This window comes from Pan troglodytes, chromosome 10 (assembly GCF_028858775.2).
Source record: "Pan troglodytes isolate AG18354 chromosome 10, NHGRI_mPanTro3-v2.0_pri, whole genome shotgun sequence".
NCBI lineage: Eukaryota > Metazoa > Chordata > Mammalia > Primates > Hominidae > Pan > Pan troglodytes.
Window position 1 is genome coordinate 58339479 of NC_072408.2, and position 27851 is coordinate 58367329.

The window sequence follows — 27851 nt, forward strand, 5'->3', positions numbered from 1 at the left end:
AAAATTGAGATGGGATCTTCCTATGTTGTCCAGGCTGGTATTAAACTCCTGAACTCAAGGGATCCTCCTGCCTCAGCCTCCTGAGTAGCTGGAACTATAGACGTGTGCCTCCACACCCAGCTTACATTTATCTTTAAACAAGGGTTTGACCCCTTTCTGAAATGTACTTGTGTTAAGACCTGTACCGTAAGTGATATGGCAGGCTCATTTTAGACCATTGGACTCTTTTGTCTATGGACCACAATTTGCCTTTTGTGACCTGCTCTCCTAAGAAATTCAAGTGTAATTCAAGTTAGTTTACCCTCTGCTGATCAGGGGAGATTGCTTTCGGTGCAAATTCAAGACAGGCACTCACACCTTCATTCATACCCCAAATCTCAGCATCATACAATACACCCATGTAATAAACCTGCATAGGTACCCTCCGGGATCTAAAATGAAAGTTGAAATTCCCTAAAATTTTAATTTCATCTTACTAAAATACAAAGATAAATTTACTTCTTTCCAATTTTGTTATACATTATACTGACATACACACTATATTCTATGGTGAATTATATTGATTGAATTTCACATTTTAAACTAACACTGAGTTACTGTGAAAAACTCTATTGGGTCATAATGTATTATGTTTTTAATATATTTTAATACAATTTGCAAATATTCTGTTTTAAAATTACATCTATGTTCCATAAATAAATAAATATGTAAAAAATGATAAATGTTTATATTATTCAAGTGAAGATTATAGCGATCTTTTTGAATATCTACTTAAACTCAGCTAGCTTTAAATTCAGAAGTAGCAACTCCATAGAAATTCAACTTATTACGACCTTATTACTCATACTTGTCTCCTTGAAGAAGCTTTTTTGCTATCATCCAGTTTAGACTGGGATGTCACAGATCTCTGGACTGAGTAGTATAATACTCACTATTCAAATAAAATCAAATTATTATAATGTTATGACACCTCCAAATACAAAAACGAAGCCCATGGATGTTAGGTTAAGGTATAGAGACAAGTATTCCTACTTACTATCTTTTTAGAGCAGACATATCCCAGCTAAGGTGATTGCAAAATGAATGGAAACCATATTGTGGAAGGGGACTTGAGACTCAGATTGGATTTTCATACCAACTCTTACATACACAAGCTGCATGACTCTGGGTAAATTGCATATTCTCTTAGAGTTTCAATTTCTTCATCTGTTCAATAGAGGTTAATCCCTATGGGCTATGGCTGATGTAGGGATAAAAGAACCAACATGGATGCATGGGCAGGGCCTGGTCCATAGAGCAGCTGGCATCAACAAATGGAAGCCCCCTTCCCATCTTGTCTTTGCGGGCACCACAAAATGCGGAATATGTGGGTACAAAAAGTACTCTTGTAAGAGACAGAATTGGAAACTTTTGCAAAAAGAGATTGGAAAGGTGTCACATCTTGTGGCATGAGGAGTTGTGGGCAAACACTTGAACTTTGTGCTGTGAGATATCCACAGAACTTAAGTAGCTTAAGGGAACAGTTTAGATGTCATCTTATTCATCTACCATAGAACTTCTTCTTCTTTTCTGAGATTTCTAGACAGTAAATTTTACAACACTAACAATGCAGTTCTCTCCAAATTGTTTGGACTATTCTAATAGATACAAAGCAGTATTTCACCAGCAGATGCTACTGCAGTTCATATGATGATTTCAAACTGAGAATCCCTTTAAAGTTATGCAATACATTTTTTTGGAAATAGGGTGAAAGTACTTTAAGATTAAAATCCTATGAAATGGGTTTACAGTAAATAATTATTTGTTGCAATGTCTATCTTACTATCTTATATTCACACATGTATCAGTTTCCTAATAAATATATGTGGTGAGTGAAAGTTACTTGAGGGCAGAGACTGTGCCATAGGTTCCCTGCACCGCTGATGCCTATCTCAGCACCTGATATACAGTAGATGCTCAGTAAATACTTTAACTTAAAAAATGCACTAAGAATAACTCTTAGAAGACATCAAAATACATATGAGTACAATCTAGGGACATGGTCAGGAGCTCAAAGTTCAATCTTGTTTATTTATTTATTTATTTAGAGACAGAGTCTCACTCTGTCACCTAGGCTGGAGTGCAGTGGCACGATCTTGGCTTACTGTAACCTTCCTCTCCCAGGTTCAAGTGATTCTCCTGCCTCAGCCTCCAGAGTATCTGGGATTACAGGTACACACTAACACTCCTGGCTAATTTTTTTGTATTTTTAGTAGACACAGGGTTTCACCACGTTGGCCAAGCTGGTCTCAAACTCCTGAGCTCAGGCGATCTGCCCACTTTGATCTCCCAAAATGCTGGGATTATAGGCATCAGCCACCACACACGACCACAGAATGTTTTAATGTAGCTTCAAAACCCCTTTGCAAATAGGTGTATTCATAACAAGATGCAAACAAGAAAACATTGAGCTTCATATAATAGAAGGGTTCTGCCTGGATTTGCATGTGGCCCCATCATTTGTTTGCTATTGGGCCATGATCAGGTTACTTAGCTGCTCTCTTCCTCCACATAGGCTTTATGCCTGTGCATCCCTCGTCTACAAAATGGGAATAATAAGAATATCTAACAGTTAGAAGTGGAGAAAACATATATAAAGGCCTTTGAAAAGAGCTTGTCAATGCTCAATAATTGGCCTCAATAATTGCTCTCAATAATTGTCAGCTATTATTCAATAATAATCATAATCATGAAAATGTATGACTCAAAGAAAGATTCCTACTTCATATCCAGCTTGCCAAAAGAATATCAGACATTGGACTTGTGAAAGGAATGACATTGAGATTTATTTTCACATCGCTAAGTTGGTTTTTTCTTTGCCATTTAATTTCTGCAGTCCCCACTCTAAGCCCATGGTCCACCTTTTTATTTTTCCTCCTAAGATGTCTTCCCTTCTTGTAAGATTTTCTTTGCATTAAGAATGGCCCTTTTCATCCACCCACTCTTTTGCGCTTCCCAGAAGTTGGTTAATGGGCACAAAAATACAGTTAGATGGAAGGAACAGAAGAAGTTCTAGTGTTCAATAGCACAGTAGGGTGATGATCGTTAACAATAACTTATTATACATTTCAAAATGGCTAGAGGAAAGATGTGGAATTTTCCTAACACAAATAAATGATAAGTGTTTGAGGTGATGGAAATGCAAATTATCTTGATTTGATCAGTACACAATGTATGCATGTATCAAAATATCACATGTACCCTAGAAATAATTATAATTGTCATGTATCAATAAAAACAAAAAGGGCCTATTTCTCTTTCCTTCCTCCCCGCATTCCCTCCTATCCCAGATATGTGTCACTCCTGGGGCTCTCCTGCCCCACGTTCAGTCAGCACTGAGCCAGCAGGAAGGATCTCACAGGTCATATCCTGAGATCAACCTTCCACCCCTTCAGGTAATGATCCTCCTGCTCTTAGTCATTTATATCCTTTTGTTCACAGATATTTTGAGTCAAGTGCCTTCTAACTGCTGAGCTACATAATATCCCTTGGTTTTTAAAGATAATACAAAGTGGATTTTAGTAACAATCTTGAGTCATCACAGAAGCTAATGAAGTTGGGGATTCCATGAAGCCATCCAAGCACATAAAGCCCATTTCCTGGGTCCCTTTTCCTTAGCTCAAGGCCACAGAAATCAGAACATGAATTGCAGCCCATATTTGCATTATGTCTAAATAATTATGAATTATAAATGAAGCTAAAAAGTAGCTAAATACATTCCATTCTTCTACTTCAATAAATATACCACCATAATAACCCACAAGGTCGAAGTCGAGTGTAGAATTCTCTGATTTCTTGGTGCTCTGCACGGGAATGCAGTAGTAAAGGGAGAGCTGACCCTCAGCCCCAGGCTAAACTTTTTTCTTTCATCAAAGCTAGCCCTGTCCTTACTTGAGAAGCCTTGCGTAACCCTGTGTGAGGGACTCCCTAGGCTCCATGCAAGCTCCATCTACCATTCTCACCCCTTCAGACAGCAGAGCCTTGGGCACCATTTGGACAAACACAGTTTGCATTTTGAAATGGACCCAGGGAAGATGCCATGCAGGCTCAGGCACATTTAGCCAGGGGACTGAGTGCCCAGCATGTGCCCTAGAAGAGAGGGTGAGAGCTCTGGGTGGGCCAGGGTACAGTCAGTGGAGGGCCAGAGAGGCACCTTCTCAAGTGCAGGATTCAGGGCGGGGGTCCTCTTGCCAAGATCGATGGCTATGATTCCTCCGTGCAATGACGACTGTATCATGTCTTCTCAGCACACTTTTCATTTAGTCTCAGCCACCGTGGGGAGCTCCACTGAAGCACAGGCTTCCCTTTTGCTGCCAGCAAACTCAAGCTACACTTTCTGCCCCAGGACATCTCCACTATTATAGGATTTTGCCTGAGCACAAATACAGCCCAGAAACACTTGCAGGTTAACAGCCTCAGGGGAAGACCTCAACCAGTGTGGGACAGGTGGGCAAATGCTCGAGGCTCATGTTTCAGATGGACAGTCCTGGATAACTTTCCAGAGCCTCTCGGAAGGTCCCGCATAAAAAAAGTGCATGGGGGCAGCCTCAATAGCATGCCATTATTTTGGCTTTTTTTTCTTGCCTGGTTCACTCTTCCCACATCTCACTCTTGCTTCTTGGAATCACTTCCCAAATAAACCATCCACACCCAAGTCTTTACTCCAGCTCTGCTTTCAGGGGTACAGGCACACCTTGGAGATATTTCAGGTTTGGTTCTAAGTCACCACAATAAGGCGAATATCACAATAGAGCAAGTCACACGAAATTTTTTGCAAGTCACAAGAAATTCTTTGCTTTCTGGTGCACATAAAAGTTATGTTGCCAGGCATGGTGGCTCAAGCCTGTAATCCCAGCACATTGGGAGGCCGAGGCGGGTGGATCACCCAAGGTCAGAAGTTTGAGACCTGCCTGGCCAACATGGAGAAACCCTGTGGAAATAGAAAAATGGTGGTGAGCGCCTGTATTCCTAGCTACTCAAGAGGCTGAGGCAGGAGAATTGTTTGAACATGGGAGGCAGAGTTTGCAGTGAGACAAGATCACACCACTGCACTCCAACCTGGGCAACAGAGTGAGACTCCATCTCAAAAAAAAAAAAAGTTATGTTTAAACTACTGTAGTCAATTAAGTGTGCAATAGCATTATGTCTAAAATATAGTGTAAATATCTTACTTTGAAAATACTTGATTGCCAAAAAATGCTAACCATCATCTGGGCCTTCATCAAGTCACCATCATTTTGCTGGTGGATGGTTCTGCCTCAGTGTTGATAGCTACTGACTGATCAGGGTGATGGTTGCTGAGGGCTGGAGAGGTTGTGGCAATTTCTTAAAATAACATGACAATGAAGTTTGCCGCATTGACTGACTCTTGCTTTCACAAAAGATTTCACTGTAGCATGCTGTACAGTTTGTTAGCATTTTACCCACAGTAGAATTTATATCAAAACTGGAACTAATCCTCTCAAACCCTGCCACTCCTCTATCAACTAAATTTATGGAATATTCTAAGTCCTTTGTTGTTCTTTCCACAACGTTCACAGCATCTTCATCAGGAGTAGATTCCATCCCAACAAACCACTTTCTTTGCTCATTCATAATAAGCAACTCTTCATCCACTAAGATTGCAGCAATTTGGCCGGGTGCGGTGGCTCATGCCTGTAATCCCAGCACTTTTGTAGGCTGAGGCGAGTGGATCATCTGACGTTGGGAGTTCGAGACCAGCCTGACCAACATGGTGAAACTCCATCTCTACTAAAAATACAAAATTAGCCGGGCGTCATGGCACATGCCTACAATACCAGCTACTCGGGAGGCTGAGGCAGGAGAATTGCTTGAAACCAGGAGGCGGAGGTTGCAATGAGCTGAGATTGCACCATTGCACTCCAGCCCGGGCAACAAGAGCAAAACTCCATCTCAAAAAAAAAAAAAAAAAAAAATTGCAGCAATTCACTCACATCTTCAGGCTCCACTTGTAATTCTAGTTCTCTTGCTATCTTCACCACAACTGTGGTTACTTCCTCTGCTAAAGTCTTGAACCCCTCAAAATCATTTATGAGGGTTGGAATCAACTTCTTCCAACCTCCTATTACTGCTGCTATTTTTACCTCCTCTGGTGAATCATGAATGCTATTAGTGGCATCTACAATAGTGAATCCATTTATAGAGCACGGGTAGAGTAGATTCAGCATAATTCTTAAGAGGTGCCCTAGGATTTATGGAATGGCAAATGAGCATTGGCTTGTAATAAGAGAGTCAGTCTGTCCTATAAAACTTTTTTTTTTCTTGAGATAAGGTCTCACTCTGTTGCCCAGGAAGGACTGAAGTGGCATGATCTTGGTCCACTTCAGACTTGACCTCCTTGACTCAAGCAATCCTCCCACCTCAGCCTCCTGAGTAGCTGGTCTAGTAGCATGCACCACCATACATGTTTTTTTTTTTTTTAAATTCATTTATTTTTGGTTAGAGACAGGGTTTCACCATGTTGCCCAGGCTGGTCTCAAACTCCTAAGCTCAATCTATTCTCCCACTTCAGCCTCCCAGAGTGCTGGGATTACAGACATGAGCCACCCTGCCTGGCCTCTAAATTCGTGTTATGGAGACTCATTTTCATGGTTAAAATGTCCTGAATTGACTGTGGCCTGTTGGGAGGTGGGATGGAGGAAACTACTTATGGAAAATGAAGAAGAAAGCGAAGCACACCAGAAGCAAGAAAGTGTCATCGATTTTTACATCAAGGACTCCATGATAAAGAGAAAGAACAGGTAGCCTGTTTTTGTGGCTGACCATTGGACTGCAGACTGCACCTGCATCTACCAGGTTCTTCTGGATAGTCCCAGTTTTAAATTTTTTGACCTGATATTCATAAACACAGTGCTACTGGTCAGACCTTTGTCCAGGTTTAAGCATCAGAAAATAAGGTCTTCATGCAGTGGGAGGCCCGGTTAGGGTTATGATTCTGCCCTGGGGCATCTGCCCCTTCTGACCTGGAGGTAAACTTAGCATCTACAATTTACCTCCACACTTGAACAGCCAAGGATGGGCTGAGCACAAAGGCTCACATCTGTAACTCCAACACTTTGGGAGGCCAAGGCAGGAGGATCGCTTAAGGCCAGGAGTTCAAGACCAGCCTGGGCAATATAGTGAGACCTTGTCCTGTAAAAACAAACAAACAAGCAAACAAACAAACAAAACCAAGGATGGATGAGTGGCAGGGAGCAGTTCAACATGGGAAACCATTAATCTGAGAGCTGGAAGGACCCTTAGACCAGCCTCCTATTAACAAATGAGACTCTGCCCTGGGATTATAGCCTAAGGTAATGCATTGAACTTTTCTAGAGATTTGAAAATAATCAGTCCTAAAACCCCCAAGCATAGTGTTTGCTAATGAAAAATGTTTTCTAGTCCAGGTGTGGTGGTTCATGCCTGTAATCCCAACACTTTGGAAGGTTGAGGCAAGTGGATCACCTGAGGTCAGGAGTTTGAGACCAGCCTGGCCAACATGGTGAAACCCTGTCTCTACTAAAAATACAAAAAAATTAGCAGGCCATGGTGGTGCATGCCTGTAATCCCAGGTGCTTGGGAGGCTGAGGCAGGAGAACACTTTGATCCTGGGAGGCAGAGGATGCAGTGAGCTGAGATTGGACCATTGCACTCCAGCCTGGCTACAAGACTCAAATTCTGTCTCAAAAATACTAATGATAATAATAATGTTTTCTACAAGCAAGGGGTTACTTTGTACTGGGAACTGGTGTGAAGGGATCCACCATGTGTCAGCTTTTGGATTGATGACAGTTATTTCCAGATCATGCAGGTGGGAATGCTTGTTGATCATCTTCTCTGTTCTTTGTTATATTGATTGATTTTTTAAAAAAGCTAGCATTTTTATAACAATAAAGTCATAAAATAAGTAACTAAAATAAAGTAAAATAATCTAAAGAGGCCGAGCGCGGTGGCTTACACCTGTAATCCCAGCACTTTGGGAGGCTGAGGTGGGTGGATCACATGAGGTCAGGAGTTCAAGACCAGCCTGGCCAACATGGTGAAACCCCATCTCTACTGAAAATACAAAAATTAGCCAGACGTGGTGGCAGGCACCTGTAATCCCAGCTACTCAGGAGGTTGAGGCAAGAGAATTTCTTGAACCTGGGAGAAGGTACTTGCAGTGAGCTGAGATTGCGCCATTGCATTCCAGCCTGGGTGACTAGAGCTAAACTCCATCTCAAAACAAACGAAACAAAAATCTAAATGTAATTGAGTTGAATATTTAAACTTTTAATAGACATTTCAAATTAGATTCTAATTCCATTTAAAAGAGCATATCATAGAAGCAAATGTACTCATTTATGTTAACCTGTGGTTTCATTTAAGCAATTTGTTTTGTGAAGGGACGCAAATCCAACCAGATTTTAACAGTGTATAAATACGTATTTATTAATTTAATTACAATGGCAATACTCTCAACTCCCCATTTGAATAAAGGAGAGCATCTGATCTGTGTTCTGGGACAGCGTGCACTGTAGGTGTGTGGAAATACCGATGCCCTCAGCTGTGTGGCAGGCTCAGTGGGACCTGGAGTGCAGGAGGAGCCCCTGGGCCATTCACCTCCGGCCACAAAAGTCATTGTCCATTTACCCCCAACTGCTATACAAATATTATTTTCAGTGGTTGTTATGATGGAAAAGAAAAGAAGCAGGGAGATTTATTAAACCTTTACATGTAAGTTATGTTAGTAAATAAAGTCTACTTTCTTCTGGCTTAACTAAAAATCTATACTAGTATTTATGCATTTTGGAAAATAAGATGCCAATTTAAGTATTATGAAGCAAAGCAATTGATTATTAGGTAAGACAGCCAAGTATAACTGCAGAATTATAGAGGTTATATGTTACATGTATAAGAATATTTCATAGCAATAATCTTTTAAGACTCTGTGAAGACACTCTACAGTGAAGCAGAAATTAGAACAGAATTAATAATACTGTGTATTCTCTCAGTTCACCAATTTATCAAAACTACCTTTATGATTCAGGAGGGTGTCTGCTCTTTTGCAATTGGAAGAAAATAAATAATATTTTATTTTTCAACTCTTTAGATTTTCTTCATTAAGAGTATTTCCAAGGCTAAGTAAGGGAGTTGCAAGTAGCACCAAGAGAAAAAAGCAGTCTTGAGCACCTTTTAAAAAATGGTCTTAAAATATGGAAAATGGAGCCAGGTGTGGTGGCTCACTCTTGTGATCCCAGCACTTTGGGAGCTTGAGGTGGGAGGAATGCTTGAGGCCAAAAGTTTGAGACCAGCCTGGGCAGCATAGCAAGATCCCCATCATTACAAAAAATAATATATATTTTTTTAATTAGATGGATGAGGTGGTGCATGCCTTAGAGTCCCAGTTACTTGGGAGGCTGAAGTAGGAGGAGTTCTTGAGCCCAGGAGTTCAAGTCTGCAGTGAGCTACGATTGCCACAGTTCTCAAGCCTGGGCAACAAAGTGAGACCCTGTCTCTCTCTCTCTATGAATATTTATATATATATATAAAATATATATGATATATATCATATATAAATATATATGTATAAATATATATGATATATATCATATATAAATATATATGTATAAATATATATGATATATATCATATATAAATATATATGTATAAATATATATGATATATATCATATATAAATATATGTATAAATATATATGATATGTATCATACATATAAATATATATGATATATGATATATATATCATACATATAAATATATATGATATATGATATATATATCATATATATAAATATATATGATATATATATCATACATATAAATATATGATATATATATCATACATATAAATATATATGATATATATATCATACATATAAATATATGATATATGATATATATATCACACATATAAATATATATGATATATGATATATATATCACACATATAAATATATATGATATATGATATATATATCACACATATAAATATATATGATATATGATATATATATCACACATATAAATATATATGATATATGATATATATCACACATATAAATATATATGATATATGATATATATATCACACATATAAATATATATGATATATGATATATATATCACACATATAAATATATATGATATATGATATATAATATATCATGCATATAAATATATATGATATATAATATATATATCATACATATAGATATATATGATATATAATATTTATATATCATACATATAGATATATATGATATATAATATTTATATATCATATATATGGATATATATACTCTCTCTTTCTCTCTCTCTCTCTCTATATATATATATATGGAAAAGGGAGGGGGCCAAGAATATCAAAGGCCTTAGTGAAGAAGAGGAAAGATTTGTGCTGGCAAATATCAGAACTTTTATAAAGCTACAGCAATTAAGACAGTGTGGTCTTCACTGATAAACTGACTGATGAAACAGAATAGAGAGTTCCCAAACAAATACTCACAAATTTAATCTTTGATATGTGATGTAGATGACATGGCAGATCAGCAAGGAAAGAAAGAACTTTTCAATAAATAGAATAGAAAAATAATGGTTATTGATATAAGAAACAAAATGAAATTATATTCCTACTTCACTCTATATACAAACATTAAATTCCAAAGGACCAAAGACTTACATGTCAGAAACAAAACTTTAAAACTTTTAGTAGAAAATGTAAGTGAATGAGACACAAAAAGCCATTTAACCATTAAAAAAGATTAGACATTTTGACTCTCATAAAATTAAGAACTTTTTACATCAAAAAGTGGAAAGATAGGCTGGGCAAGGTGTCTCAAGCCTGTAATCCCAACAGTACATCACCTGAGGTCAGGAGTTTGAGAACAGGCTGGCCAACATGGTGAAACCCCGTCTCTACTAAAAATACAAGAAATTAGCTTGGCATTAGTGGCAGGCACCTGTAATCCCAGCTACTTGGGAAGCTGAGGCACAAGAATCATCTGAACCCGGGAGGTGGAGGTTGCAGTGAGCCACTGCACTCCAGCCTGAATAACAGAGCTAGACTCTGTCTCAAAAAAAAAAAAAAAAAAAAAAAAAAAAAAAAAAAAAAAGAAATTAAAAAATAAAAGTAAAAAAGTGAAAAGATAAACTATAAATTAGAAAATATTTGCAGTACCTAAAACCTATGAAATATTAAAATCATATCAACTAAGTATAAGGAACTCCTATGAATTAATTTTAAAAATAGCAACCCAACAGAAAATTGGGAAAATACATCAATAGGGATTTCACAAAAAAGAAAGCCCGCAAAATGTAAAAAATTTCCCCACCTCATTAGTAATCAGGAAAATGCCTAAGATACTACACATCTATTCTCCCCACAATTATTAAGAAGTATGACAATACCAAATGTATTAGTTCACATTCACACTGCTGATAAAGACATACCTGAGATGGGGAAGAAAATGAGGTTTAATTGTATTTTGGGATCCATATGGTTGAGGAGGCCTCAGAGTTATGGCAGTGGATGAACAGCACGTCTTACATGGCAGTGGCAAGAGAATATGAGAAGGAGGCAAAACAAACAAAAGATGAAACCACTGGTAAACCCATCAGATCTTGTGAGATTTATTCACTATCACAAGAACAGCATGGGAAAGACTGGCCCCAAAGATTCAACTACCTCCCCCTCGTTCCCTCCCCGAACACGTGGGAATTCTGAGCAATACAATTCAAGTTGAGATGTGGGTAGGGACACAGTCAAACCATATTTTTCCACTCCTGGCCCCTCCAAATCTCACGTTCTCTCCAAATCTCATGTCCTCACATTTCAAAACCTATTATGCCTTCCCAACAGTCCCCCAAAGTCTCAACTCATTTCAGCGTTAACCCAAATGTCCACTGTCCAAAGTCTCATCTGAGACAAAGCAAGTCTCTTCTGCCTATGACCCTGTAAAATCCAAATCAAGCTAGTTACTTCCTAGATACAGTGGGGGTACAGGTAGTTGAGTAAATGCTGCTGTTCCAAATGGGAGAAATTGGCCAAAACAAAGGGGTTACAGGCCCCATGCAAGTCTGAAATCCAGCAAGGTAGTCAAATTTTAAATCTCCAAAATGATCTCCGTTGACTTCATGTTTCACATCAGGATCATGCTGATGCAAGAGGTGGGCTCCCACAGCCTTGGATAGTTCTGCCCCTGTGGCTTTGTAGCATATAGCCCACCTCCTGGCTGCTTTCATGGGCTGATGTTGAGTGACTGCAGCTTTTCCAGGCTCACAGTGCAAGCCATCAGTGAATCTACCATTCTGGGGCCTGGAGGAGTGTGGCCCTCTCCTCACAGCTCCACTAGGAAGTGCCCCAGTAGGGACTCTGTGTAGGGGCTCCAATCCCACATTTCGCTTCTGCACAGCCCTAGCAGAGGTTCTCCATCAGAGCCCCACCCCTGCAGCAAACTTCTGCTTGGACATCCCGATATTTTCATACATCCTCTGAAATCTAGGTGGGGGTTTCCAAACCTCAATTCTTGACTTCTATGCCTGTGCAGACTCAACACCACGTGGAAGCTGCCAAGGCTTGGTGTTTGCACTCTCAAGCCATGGCCTGAGTTCTATGTTGGTCCCTTTCAGCCATGGCTAGAAGGGCTGAAACGCAGAGAACCAAGGCCCTAGGCTGCACACAGCACAGTCAACCTGTGCCCAGCCCAGAAAACCATTTTTTCCTCCTAGGCCTCTGGGCTTGTGATGGGAGGGGCTGTTGTGATGACCTGTGACATGTCCCATAGAAATTTTCCCCATTGTTTTGGGGATTAACATTCAGCTTCTCATTACTTATGCAAATTTCTGCAGACTCCTCTAATTTATCCTCAGAAAATGGGATTTTCTTCTCTATCACATTGTCAGGCTGCAAATTTTCCAAACTTGTATGCTCTGCTTCCTTTATGAAACCGAAGTCCTTTAGAATCACCCAAGTCACCTCTTGAATGTTTTACTGCTTAGGAATTTCTTCCAGCAGATAACCTAAATCATCTCTCTCAAGTTCAAAGTTCCACAAATCTCTAGGGCAGGGGCAAAATGCTGCCATTCTTTTTGCTAAAACATAACGAGAGTCACCTTTCCTCCAGTTCCCAACAAGTTTCTCATCTCCATCTGAGACCACCTCAGCCTGGACCTTATTGTTCAAAACACTATCAGCATTTTTGTCAAAGCCATTCAACAAGTCTCTAGGAGGTTCCAAAATTTCCCACCTTTTCCAGTCTTTTTCTGAGCCCTTGAAACTGTTCCAACTTCTGCCTGTTACCAAGTTTCAAAGTTGCTTCCACATTTTTCAGTATCTTTTCAGCAGCACCCCACACCACTGGTATCAATTTACTGTATTAGTCTGTTTTCACAGTGCTGATAAAGACATACCCAAGTCTGAGAAGAAAAAGAGGTGTAAAGAAAAAGAACTGTAATTGGATTTACAGTCCCACATGGTGGGGGAGGTCTCAGAGTCATGGTAGGAGGTGAAAGGGACTTCTTAAATGGCAGCAGCAAGAGAAAATGAGGAGGAAGCCAAAGCAGAAACCCCTGATAAACCCATCAGATCTCATGAGGCTTATTCACTATCATGAGAATAGCACAGGAAAGACTGGCCTCCATCATTCAGTTACCTCACCCTGTGTCCCTCTCACAACATGTGGATATTCTGGGAGATAGAATTCAAGCTGAGATTTGAGTGGGGACACAGCCAAACAATATCACCAAATATGGAGAGACTGTGGATCAACAAGATCATCTCAAACTAATACAGGAGGTGAGGGTTTAAATTAGAATTACCACTTTGGAAAACAATTTGGATTATCTTATAAAGTTGAGCATTCTCATATGTTATGGCAAACTAATTTCTCTACCATAGGCCCTGGAGAAACTCTTGCCCATATGTACCAGAAGTAGTAAAATAATAAATGCTTATGTAATGCCATTCATAACAGCAAATATATGGAAACAAGCCAGATGTTCATTAATAGGAGAATAGGTAAATTAATAGGAGAATGGGTAAATAAATTATACCCTTAAAAAACTAAATAATATGTCATTTAGGGCAATCATATATAGGCAATAAAGCAATTTTTTTAAAGGCAGGGAATCCTAAACATAAATTCAGGGTAGTAGTTACCCTGGGGCTGAAGGGTGTAAATCAGGAAAAAAGACAGAGGAGGAGCAGATGTTAGGGTCAGAACCCTAGTTCTTGGGTTGTGTTGTGGGTTCACAAGTGATTACCATATTATTCAAATACATTCAAATACATTTGCATAGAGGCCCAGGCACAGACAAGGATGAAATAGGAGCCAAGGTATGCTATGAGTCAAGGAATATGATTAATCAAATTTTGTGCACTTTAAGCCATTTGAAAAACAGAAAAGCAAAACAACAAAATAATTTTTTAAAAATTGAATATAGAGTGCTATGTTCTGAATGTGTTCCCCTAAAATTAATCACAATGTTATAGGATTAGGAAGTAGAGCCCTTAGGTAGTGATTCATTCATGAAGAGAGTTCCTTCAAGAATGGGTTTAGGGTCCTTACACAAGGACTGGAGGGAGTGGGCTTCCCCTGTTTTGCCCTTGCACCTTCTGCCATGTGAGGGCACAGTGCATCTCCTCCTGAAGACACAGTGCACAAGGTACCATCTTGGATGCAAAGGTCAGGTCTTCACCAGACACCAATCCTGCCGGCATCTTGATCTTGGACTTCCAGCCTATGGAACTATGAGAAATAATTTCTCTTCTTCAGAAATTACCCAGCCTATTGTATTTTCTTATACAGTAGCACCAACTCATTAAGGCATAATGCCTCTTGTCATTTTCTTCTACAATTTTCTTTGTTGCCTCTTTAGCACTGGGGCATTTTATGTTTGATCCTTCATAATATCTCTTACTTTTGGTTTTTCACATTTCTGTTCCAAGTGTATTCTTAGATACATATTTTTCACTGTTTGTTAGTATCCAGGTCAGAAAGTCAAGGATACATTCTTTTAAGGGTTTAGTTTCTGCAACAATGAAGTATTAATGCCTCCTGTAAACTAGCTATTTCCTATCCAATTGTAACTGCCATCTGGAAGCAAAGTGGAATTACAGGCTATGAGTGTGGGCTTGATATTTAGTGTATCTAGAGTATGGTTAAATGCTGGTTTTTAATCACACAGATACATCAATTGCTTGGCATACTAGGGCATCAGTTGCTAGTTATCTCTGTATTTATCCATGCTGTTACAGAGGGAAAGTACAGACTGTGAGGTTGGATCAGCTGTCATACCCATATTTGGGGAGCTTTGATTTTTTTTAACCTTCAGCTGCTTAACTGTCACATGTAGCAGCTCAGGTGAAAAGCACTTTTATTGTGGGGACTTTCCCTTAGTGCTCTGTGGTGCACAAGAGCAGACCTATGTAGAAGCATTTAAGTATTTTGTGCATCAACAGGACAACTAAAGGAACAAATTCTTATTGTATCTTTTTTAGTCCCTGAAGACAAAACCACAGTGACAGTAACTAGTTCAAGGCATTGTATTCAGAGAGGGTCAGCCTTGGTCTTTGAGAGAGTCCCCTTTACCCCACTGTCAAGACTCACTGAGCAGATGGGAAAGTTCAGGTGGAACATGCAGTGAATAGCAAACACGGTGGGGGGCGCTCACTATCATGCACTGCCATGCCTGCCATGGTCAGCAGGCCTGTCTTCTACTTGACAACAGGCAGGTTGAGAAACATTTTCTTGGAGAGTTTCTTGATTCTTGCCAGTTGTGGCAGGAAGGACTGACTTAGAGGAGCTCAGGAAGGTTGTTAAACAACACAGAAACACAAGATGAATTGTACTCCTCAGCAGGCCTAGGTTAGAGCAGCAGGTACTTAAAGCCTCAGCCACTCCTGGGACACAACATAATGCCCCTAATGATTTGAAATTTGGTGGAGAGTGGGTCGCTAATCCCTGTGTCCAGGGACAAAAAGAGACATAAACAGCAAAAAGTTATAAAATAAGTGGGCCTAACATCTGCTTATTGTGGGAGGTAGGGATTTAAGATATAAGAATTTAGCTGCAGGAACAATCTCACACCTGTAATCTCAGCACTTGAGGAGGCCAACACAGGAGGACAGTTTGAGCCCAGGAGTTTGACATGAGCCAGGCAACATAGTAAGTCCCCATTCGTACAAAAATGTTTTTGGAGGAAAGTAGTTGAGTGTGGGGGCACATGCCTGTAGTCCCAGGTATGTGGGAGGCTGAGGCAAGAAAATCGCTTCAGCCTGGGAGATTGAGGCTGCAGTGAGCTCTGATCACCACAGTGCACTCCAGCCTGTGAGTCCGGAGACCCGACCTGGCGCCTTGAAGTGGGGGTCCCCCTGCACCGGTAGAAATTGGCTCAAGGAGGTTCTAAGAACAGGACTCCCGGGGGTCTGGCCCTGGAGGACCAGAAGCCCCCACTCCCATAACGCCCTCTACTACATCCCCGCTCCAGCTGCCACCGCTACTGCCACAGAAACCCTGCCACGTGTTGCCGAACCTGTTTAAAGGGGCCACAGCCAGAGTTTGAAGAGGAAAGCAGGAGTCGGCCTGGGCAATGTGCATGCAGGAGGCATGAGCCCATTCTCCTGTGACGGTGACTCCAACGGTTGGCTGAGGACGATTCCCTGAGCCTTGACAAAGCAGGAGCCCTCCGTGGCAGTGCGTCGATGTTGAAGCTCCAGCCTGACCAATCCAGGGGGTCGACAAAACAGATTCGGGACACTATGCTACACGGAGGGCCTACCAGGATGCAGAAACAGCAGAGTCCGGGGAAAGCAGTGTGGCATCCCAGCCTCAGGCCTGCCAGTACAGTGTTTGGGTGAGTCCCCCAAAGTCGTGCCCCTCGTGATCTCGAGGACAGGCCTGCCTGTGTGCCCAAGGACTACTCTGTCACCCGAGGTTCATTCTCCCAAAGAGCAGAAACCCGCAGCCTCAGTGATTGCCTGGGGTGTGTGTCCCTCTGCCACTGCTGTATGTCTGGTGCGTGTGTCTCCCATTCTCTCTTCTCTCTCTGTCACTCACTCTCTGTCTGTTTCTCTCACTTTCTCTGTCTGTGTGTGTGTGTATGCGCCCGTGTGCGTGTGTGTTTATGTGCCCAGTGCACTACAAAGCGATCTCTTGCATGTCAGAGTGTCTTTAGTGGGCTCCTGTCTGCGTCTCTGCCTGGATCATGTGGGCTGCTGTCAATCATTTCTGCGGCGGTTCCACTTTGGCTTTCTGAAGACCTCGACAATGTGAAAAGCGTCGGTCTCAGAGAAAATGAAATTTCATCCCGATACTGAGCTACCTCTTTTCTAGAATCAAGATGACCACACTCCAACCAAAAAAAAAAAAAAAGCTACAAGGAGCTCATTGTTTTCCAGGAGGGGAGAGACCAGTGTGAAAGGAGATGGTTCTTTCTCCTCATGGCTCTTCTCTGAGAAATGAAGCCATGCTACGAAACAGTCTTCAAGAAGCAGCTGAAAACGGGACACAACAAGGATGCCTGTCAGTGGAAAGCAAGCCTCTCAGGACAAGTCACCCATTTGGCACTCCTCCGCTTATGCCCTTGGCGGTGGTTTCCAGTTGTTCCACGGTTTCCAAGGCTTCCAGGGCTGCTGGTTTCCAGGACTGGGGCTCGGTGCAGGGGAGGTGGAGTAAGGGCTACCTGGGCGGTGGAGGGTTGGAGGTAGGGTGAATTTTGCAGAAACCTCTTTGCTTCTCGGGCAGGCATTTCAAAATGGGGCTTTGGTCAGGCACAGGCCCCCTCCTGGTTCCCAGGTGTACTTTGATACTCTTTGGCATTGATGAGAAGGTCACTTGTTCCCCCTTCCACCAGGCACAAGCCACCAGTTATTTCGCCGTCGCCCCATATGCCTCCGGTGACACACAATCACACCATCTGCTGTGGGATATGCCAGTACCACGTGTGGCCCCATGGTCTCCACCTCGGATTCACCCCTGTTCCTGTACACACGTGTCCTGTAAAGTGCTGTCGGCTTTCGGAAGGCCCAGAGCTTTTAGAAGCTGGGCAGTCCACTGCTCTTTCAAAGGTGGAGGGAGGCAGACGGCTGATGGATCAGTGAATTTTCAGCTGACAACACGCCTTGAGACACATGGGATCGATCTGTGCTGCAGGGAGGCCCTGCCTGCCTCACCAGATGTGGTGAGCCCATCCTATCTCACTCGGAGGGAGCCAAAATTGGATCTGAAGGGGAGTCCCCAGACCCCAGTAGGCGCCCTGAAGCTCCCCCTCCTTCGGTGGAAGTCGGCTCAAGGAGGTCATGAGGACAGGACTCCTGGGGGTGTGACCCTGGGACAGGACACCCACGGTCCCCTCTCCCACGCCACCCCAAACTGGACCCCGGATCCAGCAGCCACTGTGGCTGCAGCAGGAGCCTCGCTACCCCCATGTAACCGCCGCCTAATTTAAAGTGGACACAGCCTGACTGCCAGGAGTGGAGCGCGAGTTGGCCCAGCCAACGCGCATGCGCAAGACGCGAGCAGCTTCTCACGTCACAGTGCTACCCACCGTTGTCTTAGAAACTAGTCCCTGAGGCTTGGCAAAGCAGGAGCCCTCCGTGGCAGTGATTGGGTGTCGGGCTCTGAGGCTCCGGCCTGACCTCTCCACAGGGTCGACGGGAACGTCTCTGGATGCCAGGAGTGGCAAAGGGCCGACCAGGATGAGGAAACCCCAGGCGGAGTCCGGGGGAAGCAGCACGGCATCCCAGCCTCAGGCCTGCCTGGACGGTGTTGGTTGGGGTGAGTCTCCCCAAAAGTCGTGCCTCTGTGATCTGCAGGCCAGGTCTGCCTGCGTGCCCCTGGGCTGCTCTCTCACCCGAGGGTCGTTCTCGTCGACAGCAGAACCCCGCAGCCTCAGGGGTTGCCTGGGGGTGTGTTTCAATGCCTCTGCTGTGTGTGTGTGAGTGTGTGTGTGTGTGTGTGTGTCTGGGTGCGTGTCTCCCATTCTCTCTTCTCTCTCTGTCTCTCAGTCTCTGTGTGTTTCTTTCCCTTTCTCTGTCGGTTTGTGCGTGTGTGTCTTTGGCTGAATGTGCCCTGTGCACCACAATGCAGTTTCTCGCATGGCGGCCTGTCTTAGGTGAGCCTCTTTCTGCGTCTCTGCCTGGGTCAGGAGGCCGGTTGTCAATCGTTTCTGCCGCCGCGAATCCGCTTTGGGTGTGTGAAGGCCTGGCCCACGTGAGGAGATGCGTCGGTCCCAGAGCAATTGAAATCTCATCCCCATCCTGAGTGGCCTCTTTTCTAGGGTCAGAATGAACACACTGCAGCCGAGGACAAGAGCCCCACAGGAGCTCTTTTTCCCGCAGGAGAGCAGAGGACCCACGTCAGAGAAGATGCTCGTATCTTTTCACGGCTCTTCTCTGAGAAATGAAGCCACACCACGATACAGTCTGCAAGAGGAAGCCAGGAATGGGAGATGGCAACAATCCCTGTCACTCGAACGCTGGCCTCTCTGGACAAGCCACCCTTTTGGAACCCCTCCCCTTATGCCCGTGGCGGTGGCACGGTGGTCTATCCTGCCTGGTCCCCTGCCTCTGCTCTGTCCTCCTTCTTGCTGTGCCTCCCCTGTTTCTCAGGGGCCTGGATGCCTCTGGCTCTGGCCAAATATCTTCAACAAAGATGGCTTCCCAGTGAGTCAGGGAGACACTTCCTGGAGATCCGTGTCATGATTGTTTCTCTCTCCAAACGTGTTTCTGCTTCATTGGGCAGGTCTCATGACCCTGGAGCTCTTGACTTCCCTATGTATCTCAGGCAGGGAAGCTTCCTACTTCTCCACGTTTCCCCTCATGGGTGGGTGGATTGCCTAGAATGAGTCGTAGGCGACGATGACTGGCCTTGTCTTCCAGGACAGATGGTGTCGCAGTTCCTCTGCACTTCCTGTCTCATTCTTGAGGGACATCCTCTCCTCTGTTCCTGGGTGGACTGACTTCCTTGATCTTCTGGCCGAAACGAATGCCAGGGAACCAAAGGGACTGGGCTGGGGCTGGGGCTGGGGCTGGGGCTGGCGCTGGGTGCAGCCGAAGTTACATCAGGGCTACCAGGGCAGTGGAGGGTTGAGAGTGGGGTGAATTTTGCAGAAAGCTCTTTGCCCCTCTGGTAGGCATTTGAAAAGGTGGCTTGGGTTGGGCACAGCCCCCCCAACCCCCCGGGTCCCCGGTGTTCTTCCATTTTCCTTGGCATTGACGGAAAGGTCACTCCTTCCCCCCTTCCACCGGCACATGCCTGGACACCACCGTCTGTTTCGCCGTCGCCCCGTATGCCTCTGGTGACACACATTCACACCATCTGCTGTGGGACATGCCAGTACCACGCGTGGTCACGTGATCTCCACTTCAGATTCGCCCCTATTCCTGTTTGCACGTGTCCTGTGAAGTGCGGTCGGCTTTCCGGAGCCCCAGGGCTTTTAGAAGCGGGGCTGGCCACTGCTCTTTCAAAGGATGAGGGAAGCAGAGGGCTGATGGATCAGTGCACTTGCAGCTGACACTGGGCCTTGATTCCTATGGGATCGTTCTGTGCTGCAGGGAGGCCCTGCCTGTCTCACCACATGTGGTGAGCCCATCCTATCTCACTCGGAGGAGGCCAAAATCATATCTGACGGGGAGTCCTGAGAACACAGCAGGCGTCCTGAAGCTCCCCCTCCCTCGGTGGAAGTCGGCTCAAGGAGGTCCTGAGGACAGGACTCCTGGGTGTTTCGCCCTTTGACAGGACACCAGCGGCCCCTTTCCCACGCCGACCCAAACTGGACCCGGGATCCAGCCGCCGCCTCGGCTGCAGCAGGAGCCTCGCTGCCGCCGCGCAGCGGCGGCATTATTTAAAGGTGATGCAGCCTGACAGCAAGTAGCAGAGCGCCAGTCGGCCCAACCAATGCGCATGCGGGAGACACGAGCGGCTTCTCGCGTCACAGTGGTTCCCAGGGTTGTCGTAGAAACCAGTCCCCGAGGCTTGGCAAAGCAGGAGCCCTCCAAGGCAGTGTCGGGGCTCTGAGGCTCCGGCCTGACCTTTCCACGGGGTCGACGGGAACCTCTCCAGATGCCAAGAGTCGCAAAGGACCGACCAGGATGAGGAAACCCCAGGCGGAGTCCGGGGGAAGCAGCACGGCATCCCAGCCCCAGGCCTGCGCGGACGGTGTTGGTTGCGGTGAGTCTCCCCAAAAGTCGTGCTGCCGTGATCTGGAGGACAGGTCTGCCTGCGTGCCCCTGGGCTGCTGTCTCACCCGACGGTCATTCTCGTCGAGAGCAGAACCCCGCAGCTTCAGGGGTTACCTGGGGGGGGGGTGTGTTTCAATGCCTCTGCTGTATGACTCCAGGTGTGTGTCTGTGTGTGTGTCTGTGTGTGTCTGGGTGTGTGTCTCCCATTCGCTCTTCTCTCTCTGTCTCTCAGTCTCTGTGTGTTTCTTTCCCTCTCTCTGCCGGTTTGTGTGTGTGTGCCCGTGTGCCAGTGTGTCTTTGGCCGAATGTGCCCTGTGCGTCACAAAGCGGATTCTCGCATGGCGGCCTGTCTTTGGTGAGCCTCTTTCTGCGTCTCTGCCTGGATCATGAGGCCGGTTGTCAGTCATTTTCGCTGCCGCGGATCCGCTTTGGGTGTGTGAAGGCCTGGCCCACGTGAGGAGATGCGTCAGTCCCAGAGCAATTGAAATCTCATCCCCATCCTGAGTGGCCTCTTTTCTAGGGTCAAGATGAACACACTGCAGCCGAGGACAAGAGCCCCAAGGACCTCTTTGTCCCGGAGGAGAGCAGAGGACCCACGTCAGAGAGGATGCTTTTATCTTTTCACGACTCTTCTCTGAGTAATGAAGCCACACCACGATACAGTCTGCAAGAGGAAGCCAGGAATGGGAGATGGCAACAATCCCTGTCACTCGAACGCTGGCCTCTCTGGACAAGCCACCCTTTTGGAACCCCTCCCCTTATGCCAGTGGCGGTGGCACGGTGCTGTATGCTGCCTGCGCCCCTGCTTCTGCTCTGTCCTCACTCTTGCTGTGCCTCCCCTGTTTCTCAGGGGCCTGGATGCCCCTCGTTCTGGCCAAATGTCATCAACAAAGATGACTACCCAGTGAGTCAGGGAGTCACTTCCTGGAGATCCGTGTCATGATTGTTTCTCTCTCCAAACGTGTTTCTGCTTGACTGAGGAGGTCTCATGACCCTGGAGCTCTTGGTTTCCCTACGTATCTCAGGCAGGGAAGCTTCCTTCTTCTCCACGTTTCCCCTCATGGGTGGGTGGAATACCTAGAATGAGCCCTAGGCGACGGTGACTGGCCTTGTCTTCCAGAACAGGTGGTGTCACAGTTCCTCTGCACTTCCTGTCTCATTCTTGAGGGACATCCTCTCCTCTGCTCCTGGGTGGACTGACTCCCTTGATCTTCTGGCGGAAACGAATGTTATGGAACCAAAGGGACTGGGCTGCAGATTCTACAAAATCCAGTTGCAGATTCTACAAAAAGACTGTTTCAAAACTGCTCTGTCAAAAGGAAGTTCAACTCTGTGAGTTGAATGCACATATCAAAAAGAAGTTTCTGAGAATGCTTCTGTCTAGTGTTTATGTGAAGATATTTCCTTTTCCACCATAGGCCTCAAAGCACATTAAATGAACACTTGTAGCTTCTATAAAAAGAGTGTTTCAAAAATGCTCTATCAAAAGAAAGGTTACACTCTGTGAGTTGAATGCACACATCAAAAAGAAGTTCGTGTGGATGCTTCCGTCTAGTTTTTATGTGAAGATATTTCTTTTTCCAACATAGGCCTCAAATCGCTCCAAATATCCACTGGCAGATTCTACAAAAAGACTGTGTCAAAACTCATCTCTCAAAAGGACATTTCAAATCTGTGAGTTGAATGCACAAATCCCAAAACGTTTCTGAGAATGCTTCTGTCTAGTTTTTATGTGAAGATATTTCCTTTTCCACCATAGGTGTCAAAGCGTCCAAATGAACATTTGCATATTCTACAAAAAGATTGTTTCAAAACTGCTCTCTAAAAAGAAAGGTTCAAATCTGTGTGGTGAATGCACACATCACAAAGAAGTTTCTGAGAATGCTACTGTCTAGTTTTTATGTGAGGATATTTTCTTTTCCACCACAGGCCTCAAAGCGCTCCAATGAACCCTTGCAGATTCTACAAAAAGATTGTTTCAAAACTGCTCTATCAAAAGAAAGGTTCAAATCTGTGTGGTGAATGCACACATCACAAAGAAGTTTCTGAGAATGCTACTGTCTAGTTTTTATGTGAGGATATTTTCTTTTCCACCATAGGCCTCAAAGTGCTCCAATGAACCCTTGCAGATTCTACAAAAAGATTGTTTCGAAACTGCTCTATCAAAAGAAAAGTTCAAATCTGTGAGTTGAATGCACACATCACGAAGAATTTTCTGAGAATGCTACTGTCTAGTTTTTATGTGAAGATATTCCCATTTCCAACAAAGGCCTCAAATATCTCCAAATATCCACAAGCAGATTCTACAAAAAGAGAGTTTCAAAACTGCTCTATCAAAAGAAATGTTCAACTCTGTCAGTTGAATGCACACATCACAAAAAAGTTTCTGAGAATGTTTCTGCCTAGTTTTCATGTGAAGATATTCCCTTTTCCACCACAGGCCTCACATCGCTGCAAATATTCACTGGCAGAATCTCCAAATCATTGTTTCAAAACTGCTCTGCCAAAAGGGAGGTACAACTCTGTGATTTGAATGCACACATGGCAAAGGAGTTTCTGAGAAAGCGTCTGTCTAGTTTTTATGAGAAGATATTCCCTTTTCCAACATAGGCCTTAAATCGCTCCAAATGAACACTTGCAGATTCTACAAAAAGTCTTTCAAATCTGCTCTATGAAAAGAAAATTTCAACTCTGTGAGTTGAATGCACACATCACAAAGCAGTTTCTGAGAATGCTTCTGTCCAGTTTTTATCAGAATATATTCCCATTTCCAATGAAGGCCGCAAAGGGCTCCAAATGAACACTTTCAGATTCTACAAAAAGAGTGTTTCAAAACTGCTCTATCAGAAGAAAGTTGCAAATCTGTTCGTTGAATGCACATATCACAAAGAAGTTCCTGAGAATGCTTCTGTCTGGTTTTTATGTGAAGATATTTCCTTTTCCAACATAGGCCTCAAATCGTTCCAAATATGCCTCGGCAGATTCTACAAAAACACTGTTCCAAAACTATTCTCACAAAAGGAAGTTTCAAATCGGTGAGTTGAAGTCACACATCACAAAGAAGTTTCTGAGAATTCTTTTGTCTAGTATTTATGTGAAGATATTTCCCTTTCCACCACAGGCCTCAAAGCGCTCCAAATGAATACTTGCAGATTCTGTAAAAAGATTGCCTCAAAACTGCTCTATCAAAAGAAACGTTCAACTCTGTGAGTTGAATGCACACATCACAAAGCAGTTTCTGAGAATGCTTCTGTCTAGTTTTTATCAGAATATATTCCCATTTCCAATGAAGGCCGCAAAGGGCTCCAAATGAACACTTTCAGATTCTACAAAAAGAGTGTTTCAAAACTGCTCTATCAGAAGAAAGTTGCAAATCTGTTCGTTGAATGCACATATCACAAAGAAGTTCCTGAGAATGCTTCTGTCTGGTTTTTATGTGAAGATATTTCCTTTTCCAACATAGGCCTCAAATCGTTCCAAATATGCCTCGGCAGATTCTACAAAAACACTGTTCCAAAACTATTCTCACAAAAGGAAGTTTCAAATCGGTGAGTTGAAGTCACACATCACAAAGAAGTTTCTGAGAATTCTTTTGTCTAGTATTTATGTGAAGATATTTCCCTTTCCACCACAGGCCTCAAAGCGCTCCAAATGAATACTTGCAGATTCTGTAAAAAGATTGTCTCAAAACTGCTCTATCAAAAGAAACGTTCAACTCTGTGAGTTGAATGTACACATCACAAAGAACATTCTGAAAATGCTTCTGTCTAGTTTTTATGTGAAGATATTTCCTTTTCCACCATTCCGTTCAAAGTGCTCCAAATGAATACATGCAGATTCTACAAAAGTGTTTCAAAACTGCTCTATGAAAAGAAAGGTTCAACTCTGTTCGTTGAATGCACACATCACAAAGAAGTTCCTGAGAATGCTTCTGTCTAGTTTTTATGTGAAGATATGTCCTTTTCCACCACAGTCCTCAAATCACTCCAAATATTCACTGGCAGATTTTACAAAAAGACTGTTTCAAAACTGCTCTCTCAAAAGGAAGGTTCAACTGTGTGAGTTGAATGCACACATCACAAAGAACTTTCTGAGAATTCTTCTGTCTAGTTTTATGTGAAGATATTTCCTTTTCCACCATAGGAATCAAAGCTTTCCAAATGTACACTTGCAGATTATAGAGAAAGAGTATTTCAAAACTGCTCTATGCAAAGAAAGGTTCAACGCTGTGAGTTGAATGCACACATCACAAAGAACTTTCTGATAATGATTCTGTCTAGTTTTTTCCTGAAAATAGCCCGTTTCCAATGAATTCCTCAAAGAGTTCCAAATATCCAAAAGCTGATTCTACAAAAGCAGTGTTTCAAAACTGCTCTTACAAAAGAAAGGTTCAACTCTGTGAATTGAACACACACATCACAAAGGAGTTTCTGAGAATGCTTCTGTCTATTTTTCATGTGAAGATATTTCCGTTTTCCACCACAGGCCACAAAGCTCCCCAGATGTACACTTGCAGATGCTACAAAAACATTGTTTCAAAACTGCTCCATCAAAAGAAAGTTCAACTCTGTGAGTTGAATGCGCGCATCACAAAGAACTTTCTGAGAATGTTTCTGTGTAGTTTTTATGTGAAGCTATTCTCGGTTCAAAAGAAGGCCTCCAATATCTCCAAATATCCGAAGGCAGATTCTACAAAAGGAGAGTTTCAAAACTGTGCTATCAAAAGAAAGGTTCAACTCTGTTATTTGTATGCACACATCAAAAAGAAGAATCTGAGAATGCTACTGTCTAGTTTTCACGTGAAGATATTCCCTTTGCCAAAATAGGCGTCAAATCGCTCCAAATATCCACTTGCAGATTCTACAAAAAAAAAAAAACTCTTTCAAAACTGCTCTGTCAAAAGAAACGTCCCATTCTGTGAGTTGAATGCAAACATCACAAAGAAGTTTCTGAGAATGCTTCTGTCCAGTTTTTATGAGACGATATTCTGTTTCCAATGAAGGCCTTAAAGCGATCCGAATGAACACTTGCACATTCTACAAAAAGATTCTTTCAAATCTGCTCTATTCAACTCTGTTAGTTGAATGCACACATCACAAAGAAGTTTGTGAGAATGCTTCTGTCTAGTTTTATGTGAAGATATCCCATTTCCAACGAATTCCTCAGAGAGTTCCAAATATCCACAAGCAGATTCTACAAAAGAGGGTTTCAAAACTGCTCTATCAAAAGGAAGGTTCAACTCTGTGAGTTGAATGCACACATCACAAAGAAGATTCTGAGAATGCTTCTGTCTAGTTTTCATGTGAAGTTATTCCCTTTTCCACAATAGGCCTCAAATCGCTCCAAATATCCACCTGCAGATTTTACGAAAAGGCTGTTTGAAAAGTGCTCACTCAAAAGGAAGTTTCAACTCTGCTAGTTGAATGCACCCATCACAAACAAATTTCTGAGAATGCTTTTGGCTATTTTTCCTCTCTAGATATTCCCTTTTCCACCATAGGCCTCAAAACCCTCCACTTGCAGATTCTACAAAAACACTGTTTCGAAACTGATCTGTCAAAAGGAAGGTTCAACTCTGCGAGTGGAATGCCACATGGCAAAGATGTTTCTGAGAATGTTTCTGTCTTGTATTTATGTGAAGATATTTCCTTTTCCACCATAGACCTCCAAGCACTCCAAATGAACACTTGCAGATACTACTTAAAGAGTGTTTCAAAATTGCAATATCAAAAGAAAGTTTCAACTCTGTGAGTTGAATGCACACATCACAAACAACTTTCTGAGAATGCTTCTGTCAAGTTTTTATGTGAAGATATCCCATTTCCAACGAATTCCTCAAAGAGTTCCAAATATTCACAAGTAAATTCTACAAAAGGAGTGTTTCAAAACTGCTTAATCAGAAGAATGGTTCAATTCTGTGAATTGAATGCACGCATCACAAAGAAGTTTCTGAGAATGTCTCTGTCTAGTTTTTATGTGAAGATATTTCCCTTTCCACCGTATGCCTCAAAGCACTCCAAATAAACACTTGCAGATTCTACAAAAAGAGTGTTTAAAACTGCTCTACCAAAAGAAAGGTTCAAGTCTGTTAGTTGAATACACACATCACAAAGGAGTTCCTGAGAATGTTTCTGTCTAGTTTTTACGTGAAGATATTCCCATTTCCATCATAGGCCTCAAATCGCTCCAAATATCCACTTTCAGATACTGCAAAAAGACTGTTTCAAAACTGCTCTCTGCAAAGGAAGTTCAATTCTGTGGGTTGAATGCACACATCACAAAGAAGTTTCTGAGAATGATTCTGTCCAGTATTTATGTGCAGATATTTCCTTTTCCACCATAGGCCTCAAAGTGCTCAAAATGAACACTTTCAGATTCTAAAAAAGACTGTTTCAAAACAGCTCTATAAAAAGAAATCTTGCACTCTGTGAGTTGAATGCACACATCACTAAGAATTTTCTGAGAATGCTTCTGCCTAGTTTTTATGTGAAGGCATCCCGTTTCCAATGAATTCCTCAAAGAGCTCCAAATATCCACAGGGAGATTCTACAATAGGATTGTTTCAAAACTCCTCCATCAACAGAAAGATTCAACTCTGTGAGTTGAATGCACACATCAAAAAATGTTTCTGAG